The sequence below is a fragment of the Rhinolophus ferrumequinum genome, chromosome 24 (genome assembly GCF_004115265.2).
Source record: "Rhinolophus ferrumequinum isolate MPI-CBG mRhiFer1 chromosome 24, mRhiFer1_v1.p, whole genome shotgun sequence".
Taxonomy (NCBI): domain Eukaryota; kingdom Metazoa; phylum Chordata; class Mammalia; order Chiroptera; family Rhinolophidae; genus Rhinolophus; species Rhinolophus ferrumequinum.
In genome coordinates, this window is record NC_046307.1 from 3,607,366 (window position 1) to 3,623,467 (window position 16,102).

Below are 16,102 nucleotides of genomic sequence, written 5' to 3' on the forward strand. Positions count from 1 at the left end.
CTCTGGCAGATGCTTCCTGCCAAGACCATCCTGAGACAACAGGAAGAGAGGACTGCACGGCTGGAGGCCCAGGGCTGTGTCCTGTCCTTTTCCCCAAGGCCCTGTCCCCCAGGGGGCATAGCCCACTACCCTGCCCCAGCCCTAGTCCCTTCCAGCCCCCCAGGTTGGGTTCCTCTGCCCTTCCAAACTCAGCTCCCCAAGGCCCGGGCCCTACCCTAGTTGGTTCTGCACCACCCTGACCTACCTCTACTCCCCGACTACTAGGAAGAGATACCAGGGTGGCACCTTCCACACACCAAGATCTTGTTTCAACATCACACGGACAAGATGGCGGGAAAGCCCTCACCAAGCATCTAGTCCCACTGCACAGACAGGGAAATTGAGGCCCGCCCCCTGGATTGCACTGCACTTCCACCCCTCACCTGGCTGGTGATGTGACAGCTGCAAAGTCCCTCCTTAGCCTGAACCCAGAGTGCACCTGCCTGGCACTCAGGCCAGAACCCCTGGCCTCGAGCCCCCCACATGGGGGCTCTTTTCCCAGGCTCTTTTCCCAGGGGTCTTCTCCATGTGAGTTCTGCTGCCAGGTCCACTCACCTCCAGGTGGGTGCCTGGCCCTCCATACACCTCCGCCCCCACCTTGTACCCCCTGGAGAGGGGGCGCCCTGCATGGGGAGACTCCCCTGGGGTTGTGAGGGGCTGGGAAGGAACCTGAGAGGGCAGCTCTGAGCTGGATCTCGAAGAAGAAGTAGGATTTTCCAGGCAGTGGAAAGTGAATAAAGCCATGAAAGGCAGCCAACTGGCCTCTGAGATACAAGAGAGGGGCAATGATGGACTTGGGTTTGGACCTGTGGAGGATGAAAGAACTGGCCCTCCTGATGGACCAATTAGGGGTCAGGCCTGAGACGGATGTAAGGACCAGCGGAGAGCCTCCTCGGCCAGCACCCACCTGCCCTGGGACTGTGCATGCCCCATGGTGAGGCCTGCAGTGTTGCCCAAGGGAGGCTGAGCGTCCCTTCTCTGGGATGCACATCCAGGGCACACCTGGTACCCCTAGCTATGGAGCTGTGACAGATGTTAGCCCAGCCTCTTTGGGCGGCTCCTCTTTGCTTCCAAGATAAAGCAGGGCACGGCAGGCCTCTCCTTTCTGCTGACTCCTCTTCTCTCCAGCTTCATCTCGTGACACATCTCCTAGTCACGGGTCTCTCACCAGCATCCCAAAGTGCCAGGCTTTTCATATCTTGAAGTCTTTACTCATCTTTTCACCCAGGACATTTGTACTCCTTCCCTCCTGAGATTCTGTCTTTATAGAGTCTAACTCATGCCTCCCTTCCTTTCGGAGCAGTAATCATTACTCAGGCAGTGTCAGCCTTCTTGGGGCTCTTGCCAGATGGATAGATGGGTGGATGGATAAGTGGATGGGTGGAGGGTGGGTGGAGGGATGGGTGGGATGAGGGTGGGTGGGTAGATGGATGAAGTGTGGGTGAATGGATGGATGGATGGAGGGTGGGTGGATGGATGGATGGAGGGTGGGTGGACGGATGGATGGAGGGTGGGTGGGTGGATGGATGGATGGAGGGTGGGTGGGTGGATGGATGGATGGAGGGTGGGTGGATGGATGGATGGAGGGTGGGTGGATGGATGGGGGGGATGGATGGGGGATAGGTGGATGGGTGGGTGGGTGGATGGATGGAGGGTGGGTGGGTGGATGGATGGATGGGTGGGATTGACGGGGGATAGGTGGATGGGTGGGTGGGTGGATGGATGGATGGATGGAGGGTGGGGGGATGGATGGATGGAGGGTGGGGGAATGGATGGATGGAGGTTGGGGGGATGGATGGATGGAGGGTGGGTGGGTGGGTGGATGGATGGATGGAGGGTGGGTGGGGGGATGGATGGATGGAGGGTGGGTGGGTGGATGGATGGATGGAGGGTGGATGGGTGGATGGATGGATGGCTGGGATGGACGGATGGATGGAGGGTGAGTAGATGGATGGGTGGGATGGACGGATGGATGGATGGGTGGGTGGGTGGATGGATGGATGGAGGGTGGGTGGGTGGATGGATGGATGGCTGGGATGGACGGATGGATGGAGGGTGAGTGGATGGATGGGTGGGATGGACGGGGGATAGATGGATGGGTGGGTGGGTGGATGGATGGAGGGTGGGGGAATGGATGGATGGAGGTTGGGGGGATGGATGGATGGAGGGTGGGTGGGTGGATGGATGGATGGATGGCTGGGATGGATGGATGGATGGATGGAGGGTGGGTGGGTGGATGGATGGATGGAGGTTGGGGGGATGGATGGATGGAGGGTGGAGGAATGGATGGATGACGGTTGGGGGGATGGATGGATGGAGGGTGGGTGGGTGGATGGATGGATGGATGGAGGGTGGGTGGGTGGATGGATGGATGGAGGGTGGATGGGTGGATGGGTGGATGGCTGGGATGGATGGATGGATGGAGGGTGGCTGGGATGGACGGATGGATGGAGGGTGAGTGGATGGATGGGTGGGATGGACGGGGGATAGATGGATGGGTGGGTGGTGGATGGATGGAGGGTGGGGGAATGGATGGATGGAGGGTGGGGGGATGGATGGATGGAGGGTGGGTGGGTGGATGGGTGGATGGATGGCTGGGATGGATGGATGGATGGATGGAGGGTGGGTGGATGGACGGATGGATGGGTGGGATTGACGGGGGATAGGTGGATGGGTGGGTGGGTGGATGGATGGATGGATGGAGGGTGGGGGGATGGATGGATGGAGGGGGGGGGGATGGATGGATGGAGGTTGGGGGATGGATGGATGGAGGGTGGGTGGGTGGATGGATGGATGGAGGGTGGGTGGGGGGATGGATGGATGGAGGGTGGGTGGGTGGATGGATGGATGGAGGGTGGGTGGGTGGATGGATGGATGGAGGGTGGATGGGTGGATGGATGGATGGCTGGGATGGACGGATGGATGGAGGGTGAGTAGATGGATGGGTGGGATGGACGGGGGATAGATGGATGGGTGGGTGGGTGGATGGATGGATGGAGGGTGGGTGGGTGGATGGATGGATGGATGGAGGGTGGGTGGGTGGATGGGTGGATGGCTGGGATGGATGGATGATGGAGGGTGGGTGGGTGGATGGATGGATGGAGGTTGGGTGGATGGATTGGTGGGATGGACGGGGGATAGGTGGATGGGTGGGTGGGTGATGGATGGAGGGTGGGTGGGTGGATGGATGGATGGAGGGTGGGTAGGTGGATGGATGGATGGCTGGGATGGACGGATGGATGGAGGGTGGGTGGATCGATGGCTGGAATGGATGGGGGATAGGTGGATGGGTGAGAGATGGGTGGATGGGTGGGCGGATGGACTGATGAGGAGTGGGTGGGTGGGTGAGTGGATGGATGGATAGGGGAATGAAGCCTACAGGAGCTTCCTCCTTAAAGGCTACCGTACAACCAAAGGAAGCATCTGCACCACTGTACCAACGCTGTATTAAAGGGGGGCCATCCATTGTGCTTGCCAATTCTTTTCCCCAACTGTGTGACCCCCTCCTGTGCTACCACCTGCCCTGACTTGCCCCAATGCCCCTCTGTCTTCATTCACTTCCACTGGGACCTTCATGACCAGCAGACTTTGCTGCAGACCTCATTGTCCTCCGCTGTCCTTACTGCCTTAACTGAAACCTGGCTTTCTGAGGACACCACTGCCCCTGGGGTGGGTACTGCTCTCCACTGCACACGCCTGACATCGGAGAACTCCTTGTGGCCACCTCCCCTTCTCTGAGGGCATGACCCACTCCCCACTAAAGCTGTCATCAGTGGTTGTCTTGGTCACTTCCCCTCATTCTCTGCTCCCGGCTCTCCAGCCCCCTCCACTCGACGTGGGCCATTCTCCATGACTTCAGCACCCACACAGATGACTCACCAGCACCCTGGCCTTTCCGGTCCTCATCTTCACTCTCCTCCGCCCACGCCCCTGGGACCCTCATTCCCGGGCACACCCTGGACCTGGTCCTTGCCAGAAGCTGTGCCATCACCAAGTGTTTGCCTCCCTGAGCTTCTCTCCTGCCTCCTCTGGCTCCTGCTGGGTGTCCTTGTCCCACCACTAAGTTCTTCAGCTGCATCAAAACTCCCAGGCCAGGGACCCCTCCCCATTCACCCCTCCTGGCCTCACCCTTATCCTGACACAGAGTGTCCCATGGCCCATTATTCTGATCGGTCCCTTGTCTCTTGCCCTCCATGCCAACCCTGCAGCTGGCACCACCGGCCCCTCAGTGGCAGAGCCCCACAGTGAGGCCTCCCCTTTCTTTTTTTGTTAGCAGACCTACCGGGCCCTGGGACTGTAGTTCAGGGCACTCTCCCCACCCCCACCCCGCTGTCACCCTCTCAGTATTATCTAAGTAAAGCCATCAGATGGAAACATCTCATCATCCCACATCCAGACCCAGACCCCCAGCCCTGAGCCCTAAACCCTCTGACACTCCTACTCTCAAGGTCAAGCACTCCATCGTGCCGAGGATCCCAGACCCCGGACCTGACCCCTGCAGATAATTTCTTTCTCTTCTGAACACTAATATTTCTCTATGCAATCATCTCCTGTTTCATAAACAAAAATAAAACCCCAATTCCTTGACCTTATATTCCCTTCCAGCCACTGCCCCCTTTCCCATTCCCCTTCATAGCAAAAGCTCTTCTCGTTGTTTCCCTCCTTTCTCATTTGCTCATCCTCCCATTGGGGTGCAGCCCTGTGCCCTGCTTCAGGGCCTCCCAGACCTCCAGGCTGCAGGCCTCATGGGCGCTTGTGGGCAGCGAGCAGAGCTGTCCTTCTGTGGGCCTTCTGTGAGCTCGCTCTCCTGTCTTCCTCCTCCCACTGTGTCCAGCACCAAATGCTGTGTTCCTCACTCTCTGTTCTCCACTGATCTCTCTCCTAAGTGTCCAGATACCTCCAAAATCTCTATCTCCCACCCACATCCCTTCTCTCAACTCCAGCTTAAAGGGTCCAGCTACCACTGCACTTGGGCACCCCACAGACTCCGACTTCCACGGTTTTGATGCTGAACTTCAGACTCGCACCCTCTCCACCCCTGCCAAAGGCTCCTCCTTGATAGCTTCCACCTCCCCAGGTGGGAGTGGCTGTGGACGCCCTCCTCTCCTGCCCCAGTCCTTCTGTCACCACCAAAGCATCTCAGAGCCAGCTCCTGCTCTCCGCCTGAGGGCTGGGGCCTGCCCACTGCACTAGGCTCCAGCAAGGCTCCCTGGCCCACTCTTGCCCTCCTCCACTCCTCATGCAGTTGTTAGTGATAGTTTAAAAGCATGCTTGTGTTTTCCTGTTAGTGAGTTCCCACTGTACTTTCAGGAAAAGTCAAACTCCTGGCCTCGGGCTAGCCCCTGCCTCTCTCCATACTCTCTTGGTCCAGTCTCACGGCACGTGCACGTCCTCCCGCCACCACGGACTCTGGGCTGTTCCATAACATTCCAGACTTCTTCTTCCTACCCCGGGCCTTTGCACACACCTTTCCTCCTGATTTGCCTCCTCTCACATGCTCTGCACAGCTGGCTTCCTTTCGCCGTCAGCTTAGGCGTGACGTCCTCACTGCTCCAAAACCTAAGTCCCTTTCAATTTTATCTCAGCCTCCTGGTGGCTCACTACATCCTTCTTGGCACAATTTGTAATTACCTTATTTACTTATTCGTTTAACTTATGTTTTTCCATTTCCTTTACCAGATCATAAATTTCAATGTGGTAACGACCAAGGCAGTCCTCTTTTCTACCCCCATGCCTGGCACAGCACCTGGCACCGAGGCAAGGCTCTACACATACTTGTTTAATGAATAAACAGACAGATGGATAGATGGATGGATGGAAGGAAGGAAGGAAGGAAGAAAGGAAGGAAGAAAAGAAGGAAGGAAGGAAGGGAGGAAGGAAGGAAGAAAAGGGAGGGAAGAGGGAAGGAAGAAAAGAAGGAAGGATGAAAGGAAGGAAAGTAGGATAGATGGGTGGATGGGCAGATGATGGAAGGATGGAAAGATGGAAGGACAGATGGACAGAAGGACAGGATGGAGGGTGGGTGGAAGGATAGGTGGATGGCTGATTGGCTGGCTAAATGAACTACGGAGGGTTTCCTTTGGGTTAAAACTGTGTCAGACCCTGTTGCTCCTTTGAAGATGATGTGCCTGTTTTAAAGGCCAGCCTCCCTGGTGACCATGTGTACACCAGGGCCTGAGGGCTGCCATGTCAGAGGCTCCATGCTGCCCAGCCCCCACCTGCAACCCTGGAGAAGGCGCATCCTTCCTGCCTGGCTGTTGTCTGTCCCTGCTGTCCTTCCCTTCCGCAGCAGGAAGTGCTGTCATCCTGGCCTCTGCCGCCACTCCCCCTGCCTTCCTGTTCCTGGCCCAGGAACTGGCTTCTTCCTTCCCCTGGCCAGCGGCCCTGGCCCCCCAGCTTGTAGCAGAGCAGTTGGGCCAGGCGCCGGGCCGAGGTCAGGGAGGCCAGAGTGTACACTTCTTCTCTGTGCTGTCAGCAGCCTTGGGCAGCAGGGACCTTGGTGTCAGCCACGGGAGGCTGATTGTGGGAGCAGCACACTGGGATTCTAGGTGAGGGGTGGGAAGTCTCGTGGGTTAGGCACTGACCAGCAGTCACAGCCTGGGAGGGTAGGAGGGATCCCGGGTCCAGTCAACAAGGAGACTGAAGTTCCGGGCCCCACAGCAGCACTGGCTGGCAGCTGTGCGGGGAGACCAGGTCTAACCGAGCTTAGGCCTCTCCCTGTCTGGGCCCAGCCCTCTCGTCTCTCCATCCCTTCTCTCCCACCACTACCCTGAGAGCCTCTCTGTCCCCCAGTAGTCCCTTCTTGGCCACCAACCTGTCCCTCAACCTAGAGGAATGTCATGGTCTGAGAACACCTTTAACTGACTCTGTGGCCCCCCTAGAGCTGTGCATGACCTTGGCCTAGCCTCCAGGGTGATGCCCACCCAACAGGCCCTGCCCTGCGAGCCTGCTTCACCTCCCAACACACCAGCCACAGCCGCTGTCCCCTTGCGGAGCACACCAGGCCCTCGCCCACCCCCCAGGGGTTTCAGGCTGGGTCCTTTGCCCTCCCTGCTCCCCATGCCTGGAGAACTGCTGCTCCAGGGCTCAAGCAGCATGCCTGAGACCGGAAGCTGAGAACATCACCCCACCGCGCCCCTGACTGCCATACGGGGAGCAACTGGTCACTGGGCAGCTCCTGGGGATCAGGATGTCATTGGCCCATGACTGTCCCCAGGTCCAGCAGGGCTGACCAGGGGTGACATCAGGATGGCCTGTGAGCTCAGGGCTGCTCCTCCATGCCCTGGCAGCATGTGCAGTAGCAGTTATTGCATTTGACAACCCCTGTTATAGTCACCTGAGGGAGACAGGGCTGTGTGGTGGCTCTGCCAGTCTGGCCCACACTCTCCTTAGCAGCTGTGCACACAAGGACAGAAGCAGTTAGGGGCAGGCCGGTGGCTACAGATCGGGGGTGAGCAGAGTGAGAAACACTGGGGGACAGATGGCCAGGTGGGGCTGGCCTTGCGGCCCTCCTGCATCGGTCCTAGGGCTGGGAAGAGGGAGAAGACCTGCTCCAGAGCCCTCGCCCTTCACTCTTGGGGTCAGGCCTATGTATAGTCCTGGGGGGAGATGCAGGGGTGTTCTGTCCTGGAATTCCCCCCACCTGGCTAGCAGCCTCTGTGCCTCTAGAGTTGAAGGGTGAAGGTCAAGAGGCCTCAGACCCCCTCCCCCCACCCTGCAAGACTGAGATGGCTTGGGTGGGAGGAGCTGTTACCACAGTGTGTACCACAGCGTGCGTGGGGCCCTTTGAGCCTGGCTGTGTGTACCACAATGCCACTCTCTGGCTGTGTGGCCTTGGGCAAGTCACTTCCTCCAAGCCCCAGTTTTCCCACATGTGAAGTATGAATTGTCCCCAGGATTACTGGGTATCACAGACCACAAATAACATAATACTACATTAAGAACCATCATAAAAGCAGTCACTGACTCCCGCACACTGAGCCCTTCTTTGTCACCGACTGCTGAGCTCTTTGCAGTCACAGCTGCTGCATCTCACCATGACTCTGTGCCATGGTCACAATGTGGAGGTGGAGCGTCAGAGAAAGCCTTGCTGGTGGGTCGGGTGTTCATGTGAGCTAAAATAGGCTTTGTAGACTGAGGAGGAGTTTGCTGGCCCAGGAGGAGGACACAGGGACAGAGGGACTGGTGCAAAAGCCAGAGTGCAGGTGACCTTGGATTGTCAGGTAGATGGAACAAATGGAGCATGGTGTGTGGCGACGAGGCCACAGAAGAGGGCCCCCGGTCACAGGCCCAGCCTCAGGCTCATGGCCAGCTCCTTGTATCCAGGGCCCTGTTCTGCTCACCAATGTGCTCCCTCCTCTTAGCCGTGGCCCACCCATCGGGTTTCAAGGCCACCTCTGAGCTCCCCATTGTCCCTGGCAGCTCTCCCGAGCACCAGTCTTTGGGTGCCCTGCTTCCCAGATGTCATCTGCTGGCCGCCCCCAGCCCTCAGACGCAGAGCAGACCACACCTACCATTAGGGAGGACAGCTGGAGCTATGGGCACACACTGCCCACCACCTAGGTGAGCGAGTGTGAAAAGGACGGAGAATTCCCAGTGTTGGCAAGGATATGGGCAACAGGTCTCACAGCGATAAAAAAAATGCTCACACACTTTGACCCAAAATTTTGCTTACGCTGATACATCCTGTTACAATAACAGCAAACGTGTATTTAGCACTTTTCTGTGGGCTGGCCTGCTGTACACACCACACTCCTCTAATGCCTCCCCCCCCCAGGGGGATACTATTCTGTCATTCTGCAGATGAGAAAACTAAAGCACAGAGGTAACTTGCTCGTCAGAGATTATCTTGGGGGGCAGGATTATGGGAAGCTACTATCTACTCCACACAGGCCTACATTTCTGCAGTTTACAGAATGTAATGCCCTTAAGCCCAGGGAGTCATCCTTCTTCCACCAGCCTTGGAAACACTGCTCTCCCTTCTATGAGGTTCACCATCCTAGTGGCGTCACCTGCAAGACACCCCTGATTCCACTCATCCCCTACAACCAATTGGTCACCACGTCGCATCCATTCTCAGATTCAGCATCAAAGTCAGGATGGCCAGGAGTGCCAGGCCCGCCCCTCTCCTCTCCCTGCCACCCTGGCACTCACAGCACTCAGATGTCTTACAGTGGGCACCTTCTGGCCAGAGAGCCACTCTAGACATTCCGGGCTGCCCCCTCTACAGGTCCCTTCCCCTCTTCCCCACTACCTGGCCAGCCTCACTGTCCCATCCCTGGCTTAGCACACCAGAGTCTTCCCACTGGTCCAGACCTTACCCGGTGGTCAGAGGATCTTTCTAGAACACAAGTCCCTCTCTTGCCTAAAAGCATTCCCTGCTTCCCTATGTTTGGGGGCAGAATCTGAGCTCCGCCATGATCCTCCAGGCCAGCTTTGTCACCTGCCACCTGCCTGGTGCCTATCCCAGCCCTGGAATGGAAGCTGAGGCTCTCTCCTGGGGGACCCCTGTGCATATTCCCACAGCCTGCAGCTCTGGGCAGGGACTGGCTCCTGGCACTTGACAAGGCCTTTTCAGGTGTCATCATCAGCTTGGGACTTATCCAGTGATTGCCCCTGACTGGCTTTAAGGATCTGGGGACAAAGGGACAGCACACAGTGTGTGGGCAGGTATAAAGGTGAGGGATGAAGATGCAGACGTCCTACACAGAGGTAGGCACATTGGCCAGTGGCAGGCCTGGGGGAGGGCAATGCACCTGTGGGGCATGACCTTTGAAAAGGTCTCTGGGACATCAAGGTGACAATGTCCCTGAGGTGATCAGAAATATAGAACCCCACATGCCCACCTGTCTAGAGCTTTCCCCGGGGAGTGTGGACAACTGCCTGCATGCCTGCCCCTTCTGACCCCTTCCACCCCCATGCCATCTGGAATCAGACACCTGTCACCCCCCTCAAAGCTGCCTCTAGCACCTAATGAGCCACTTTACCCCTCTGGCCTCAATTTCCTAGTCTCCAGAATGGGCGCAAGAAGCCTATGTCACAAGGTAAAAGATCACACACCTAGTGTGAAGCAATTTGATTGACCATTTCACAGAGGTGTGGCTCGCTGCCAGACACTCCAAGTGTGCGTGTGAGTGTGCGCGCTTGCTCAGACTACTCTGCACAAACATCTCCATCAGGATGAGATTAGGGTAGCTTTGAGGATAGTCCTTTAGGATGGGTGAGGATAAGAGCTTCCTCCAAGCCCACCTGAACACCTAGATTCCAGGCTCTCAGGGTACACAACAGTGGGAATGAAGCCCCCTCCCTCCTCATAGGGCCCTCCCACTTACTTAGGGCAGCACCCTGGCCCTCTGTCCGGGGTTCTATGCAGGCTTGGGAAGGCAGGGTGAAGGGCAGCACGGATCTGGAGCAGGAGAAAGTCCTGCACTGGGGCTGGGGTGCATGGTGGGTGTGGGCTAGGGGGGCATGGGCCGAGGGATGCCCAGGAGACCCCAGCATGAGGACCTCTACCCCCCACCCAGGAAGCTGGTGCTGATCACTGGGGGGCCGCTGAAGGTTCAGGTCTCTGTTTTTAGAATCCCTCTGGGGGCAGCGCAGAGCCAATTTCAGGAAGCAGGGAGTGATGGTGAGGCTGAGTGGAGTGGGGGCTGCCTGAGTACCCCAGGGGATGGGAAGGAGGGAAACCCTGGCAGATGCTGACCTCCTAGCACTGCACAGCTGCAGGTACAGCCAGCTGGTGCTGGGCAGTTGCCCCCGCCTGCCTGGGGTCAGCACGGGCGGTGTTATCAGGACCGCCCAGCTGGCTCAGAGGTGGCCCCCCAAGCGCTGCTAAATCGGGGCCGTGGGCTCCTGCTGCAGGAAGAGGGAAACGCAGGCAGGATGTCCTCTCCTGTGGCCGACAAGTCCTTCCCATGAACCCCTGCTGACCTCGCTGGCCACGTGGCGGGGCTCCCCACTCGCCACCCTGACCTGTGCCTGCTCGCTGGGCCACCCACACCCAGCCTGGCCTGGGCAGGGTGTGCCTGCTGTCTGCCCGCCCAGCCTCAGCCGCTGCCACCATGCAGGACCTGCACCTTCCTCTCCCAGACTTCAGCCTTCGGCGTGACCGGAAAAACCAAGATCCCAGAGGAAGCCAGTGTCTGCAACGGATCGAAACTCAGGAATCCCTGGCTCCAGCTGGACACGTTGGCCAGGCCTCACTCAGAGGTCGGTGCAGGGAGTGTAAGCCGCTGTCCGTACCCTCTCCCCATCCCACCCCTCCAAGGGGCATCTCAGAGGGCTATGGGGCACAGGCTAGGCCCCAGTGGAAGGAAATCTGCCACGTGGAGGAAAACACCCAGACAACAGCAGGAGGGGTGTAAGGTACACCGAGAGAAGAACTTCCCCTCACGGCTAAGATCCCACTTAATTTCCCTGGGGCCCATCGTACTCAAGTGCTCCTCATTTTCCTCCTTCCTCATCTGGTCAAGTTGTATCAACTAGGGTCTCCCAGAAAGTCCTGTTGGACACCTCCACCCAGAAGACCTGCCTTCCAGTGGAGCACTTTACCTTTCTCCACATCTGCTTCTCCTCCCAGGGTCCCCATCTGGTAAACAACCTCATGACCCATTCGGTTGCTTAAACCAGAGACTGGCCCTCGTCCCACGGTCCCCGCCATTCCCAGTTATGGCTGCCTGCCCCTCTAGTGCATCTCCTCCTCGCTGTGGGCTTGCATCTGGTCTTGTGCCTCTGGCGATGCCTTCGTGGGCCCCAACCAGGTGGCTCCCTGCTCAGAATGTCCCCTTTCCAGAAGTGCTGCTGGCTCCTGCCACCTCCACCTGCCTCGTCTCCCCCACTCCAGACCCTAGCCAGCCTCATCTGACCACCCATGTGTCCCCATACACAGTGTGTCCCCATACACAGTCTGGACTTTCCTGCCTCTGAGGGGTTCTTTGAAGAACCTTTGAGGGGTTCTTTGCCCTGCTTGGAATTCCCTGCCCTGAAGCCTGCAGATCCTCCCAGAAGCCCCAAGCTGGAAGTGCCACTGCCTTCCTGTGTAGCCACAGCCACCAGCTGGGCCTCACTGGGGTCACTGAGCACTTTTGTTCCTGTGCTATAGACGTCTGATGGCACGTCTGTGTCCCTGCTAGTCTGGCATTCAGGAAACCCCTGCAGGATGGGGCCAGGTCCAAATTCCCCCTGGACCACCCTGAGCACCATAGCTTGTGACTTGCACAGAACTGCAGTCGCCTTCCCTCGGTCAAGGTGCCATTGCCTGAGGGCAGTGTGGAGAAGGCCAGCTGGGAAACGACCGGACAGTCCAATCATGACACCTCATGCCCACCGTGTTCTGAGGAGGCAGAGCCCCTCAGCCACACTGACCCTGTGCCTCTGGCCTGGCAGGCACGTGAACAGCACCTGCACTGGAATCCCTGCAGCACTGAGCTGAGGCCAGTGGTCCACAGGCACCAAGTAAGGTGAGCCCAGCCCCCACATCCAGCCTGGACCGCTCTACCCCCACACCTCTGTCCCACACCTGGGTCTGGATCAGGGCTGATTAGCTGGGACAGTGGAGAGCTGGGATGGCCTGTGCAACTCAGCCCACGGCAGGGGCCAGCATCCTCAGGCCAGGCCAATGTAGCCGCCCAGCTGTCACCTGCCTCCCCTGCATGTCCCTGAGCTGAGTGGCCACCGTCCAGAGGCACAAACAGCCTCTCTAGACAAAGCCTCTCGGGGCTGACTTCTGCCATCTGCCCTCTCTACAGGGACACTGCCTGGGCAAGGCTTTTCAGAACTGGACTGAGACACCGAGCCATGCAGTCCAGCCCAAGCACAGCCCATAGTACTCGCCAGCCTGTCATACTGCTCTACCTGGAGAAACTGAGGTGCAGGGAGAGGAAGAGAGTGGCCCAGGCGGTACAGCAAATGACTTAGGGGGAGACCTGGCACAAGGGTCTGGTTCTACGACCAATAGCACACATTTGAGGGTCAACTTCAGGGTCCCCAGGCTTCGCACCTGCCAGAGCCTCGCCTTCCTTTGGCTGCGCTGACACTCAGCTGAAGTGTATACGCTTCTGCTCCAGCATCCCCATCAGGCTACAGAGTCCTCCTCACCCAGCAGTGTGGGTGCGGCAAATGCAGGCCTTGGGGGGTGGGTGGGGGGCAGCAATGATGTCCTCTCCTCTCCGTGGGCATCTCCCTGATCCAGCCTGGGCCACCCTGCCCATGGGCGCCTGCAGATGACATCCTCTCTCTTCCCCTTCACTGCTCAACTTTGGAAAGACTCACCTGCACTCACGGCAGGCCTCACCCACCTCCCCTCCTCCACCTCCCGAGCACCAGGACACCAGCCTCTCTTGGTTCTTACACCCTGAAGAATGTTCCCATCTCCTTGGAAGCCTCTCTCTCTGGCCCCTCTGCGGAGGGATGTCCCATCCTGGACCCTTTGCTCTGCTCCCTCTCCAGTTCCCCAGCCCAGCCTCTTTCTGATATTACACCCAGCTGCCTGCCAGATGTCTCCTCAAGGCAGGGTCTCCCACCCCTCAGCCCCGCAGTCCAACCAAGGCCCCATACACTTCTCCCACACTCATTCAGTCACTCAACAAACAATACTGAGCACCTGTGAGAGCCTGGCCCTGGGCTGGGTGCAGGGGAAAGGCCCAGGCGCGGCAGGATCAGTTCAGATCAGCCCAATTTCAGGCGCAGACTCATGCCCTCCTCCCACCTGCCCTGAGGTTCGTCCACACTCTGTCAGCCCACGAAGGCACAGAAAACCAGGGCTCTGTTACCCCCAAGACCTGGGTTGACCACTTTCCTTACTATTGGCCTCTTGGGGACCTTGGAGAAGTTACATGTCTTTGGCCTAAGCATCTCCATCTGAAAAATGGGTCTAACACTCCCTTGTGAGGATTAAGAGATGAAGCATGCAAAAGCCAGTATTCAGTGCCCACGGTTTTCCAAATGGTGAGGTTCCCATCTCTTCCTTCAGACCTCCCAGCACTCCTCCCACTGCCCCACGGCCATCCCTTTTTCCCTCTGATTTCCAGGGTCACCAGGTCTTGCGTGGACTTCCAGCTCATTCCCTTTCCACTCCTGATGCTTCATCCCTGACATCTTCAGCCAACCATACCCCTCTGCGCCCTCCTCACCCCCCACGCTCCCTTTCTGTCCAACTCCACAGAGAAACGTCCCGTGATGTTCCCATCACAAACCCGATCCAGCCTCTCCTGTACTTAAGATCCTTCTGTGGTGGCCCCTGCCTTATGGTCCAGGCTCCTTAGTTCAGTCTTCAAGACCCCTGCACCCCCAATACCGGGAGGGCAGGTCTCCAGCCTCTTTTGCCGTGCGGATCGCTCACAAGTTGCCGACTTCAGATTCGCCTCAAGTTCCAACACGCACCTGCGCGCAATCCTACGGACCGCGCCTGTTTCTAGCAGTCCCCGAAAGCCCGCCCCCGGAGTCCCTGGCCCGAGGAAGGTGGGCGCCCGCCCGGAGCGCCCTCTGGGGGACCTATCTCGAGCGCAGACGGCAGGGAAGTACGCACCCAGGTCTGCGGCCCGGCGGGGACAGCGGCCTCGGCGCCGAGACGACCCCCGGCGCGCGCGGGTCGGAGCGCCGGGATTCCGCGGGGGAGTAAGGAGGCGAAGGATCAAAAAGAGAATGAAGTGCGACCCGGCCGGTTTCCAAGGCAGCTGAGCCATGGATGGTGGAGGAGCGAGTTCGGGAACCCGGGCACGATTCCTGCGTCGCGGTGCGGCCGGAGCCCGGTCCCTGACCCGGCTGCAGTCCCCGCCCGCCCTTTCCTCATCCCGGCCGGCCCGGGCCGGACCCGCCGTGCTTCGTCCGGTGCCCGTACCCCTGTCTCCCGGCCCTGTGTCCCCTCGTGCCCCAGGATGACGGATGCCCTATCCCCCGGCCGTACCCGTCGGTGCAATCCCACACTCGCCCTGTGAGAGCGTCCCCCTCGCGGCAGCCGCGCACCGGGAGGGAGGAGAGCTTACCGTGCTTGCTGTGGAGGAGTCCGAGGCAGAGCCACAGGCGCAGGCACAACGCGCGCCCCACTGCATCTCCGGCCGCTGCCGCGCGGGTCGGACCTGCGAAGCCGCCGCTGGGGGGTCGCGATGTGAGCTCTGGAGAGGGTGGGGCGGGGCGGGGCGGGGCTCCGGGGCGGGGCCAGGCCCCCTCGGACCGCCCCTCGCATCTTTCAGCCCCGCCCCCGGCCGAGGGGACGTCCAGCCTCGAAAGACCGTGACTGATGCGCACCGATGGTTGGACGCTGGTCAGTGCCCTCTTCCAAGTTAACTGCGGTTCTTGAGGGCATCGGGGCGGTTCCCGGCGGCAGAGAAGGAAGGTAACGCACATGTCCTTGGTTGTGCGCTTCAACCGGAATGGAGTCCGGCTGTCAAGGTTGGACAAAATGTGGCAGCGCGTATTTTTCTGTAATTTTCTTCAATCAATAAATACTACGTTTAAAGTATAAATAGATAAATAAATAAATAAATAAATAAATAAATAAATAAAAATTAAAAGAGCTGTACATCAAATCTTTGAGAACATTCCGCAGACTGTATCTTACCACCTGCATGGTGTGGATGGAGGCTGTATTATATTGGGCCAGGCACCCGATGTAATCTACCTCCACCCTGCAGGCACGGCCTCCTCTTTAGATCTCCCCCAAATATTTTTGCTCTGAGCTCATTCATAAGCCCTTTTATCAGGTGACACTTTACTCTCGGACTTGGCAACCGTCCCACTGACTTCCTTTCTCTTTTCAGTTCTGTCTCTAGAATTTTCCTATTTAAAAATAAATCCCATGACGATGACTATCTCCCTCCCTTGCTTTTATTCTACTTCATTCACACGTTTCCCACCCCCCCGACCCCCAATCCGATCATCCTTGCCAAAAACCAAGACCAGATTGTTGATGATAACCATTACCAACTCTCAAGTAAGAATTGAATATATTCTTAAGTTGGAATCACAAATCCGTGGGGATAATTTTGCTGATTTAATAACTACAGTGGGGGAAACTAGGCAACCAAATAATGAAGTTAGTTGTTTTTCTCACCCATCTATTGATGGG

At 58.0% G+C, this 16,102-nt stretch overlaps 1 protein-coding gene across 4 annotated transcripts in view; it reads right to left on the reverse strand.

The window, feature by feature from the left end:
- FLT4 (fms related receptor tyrosine kinase 4) overlaps positions 1-15,126 on the reverse strand; it is a 42,355-nt gene extending 27,229 nt beyond the window's left edge. For 3 of the 4 annotated variants that reach the window (XM_033096849.1, XM_033096850.1, XM_033096847.1), the window contains exon 1: positions 15,021-15,126. The gene's annotated coding sequence lies outside the window, so the exon portion shown is untranslated. Of the gene's footprint in view, positions 1-14,563; positions 14,582-15,020 lie in introns of those variants that run through there. The other variant, XM_033096848.1, reaches the window with a different exon arrangement.
- Between the last annotated feature and the right edge of the window lie 976 nt (positions 15,127-16,102).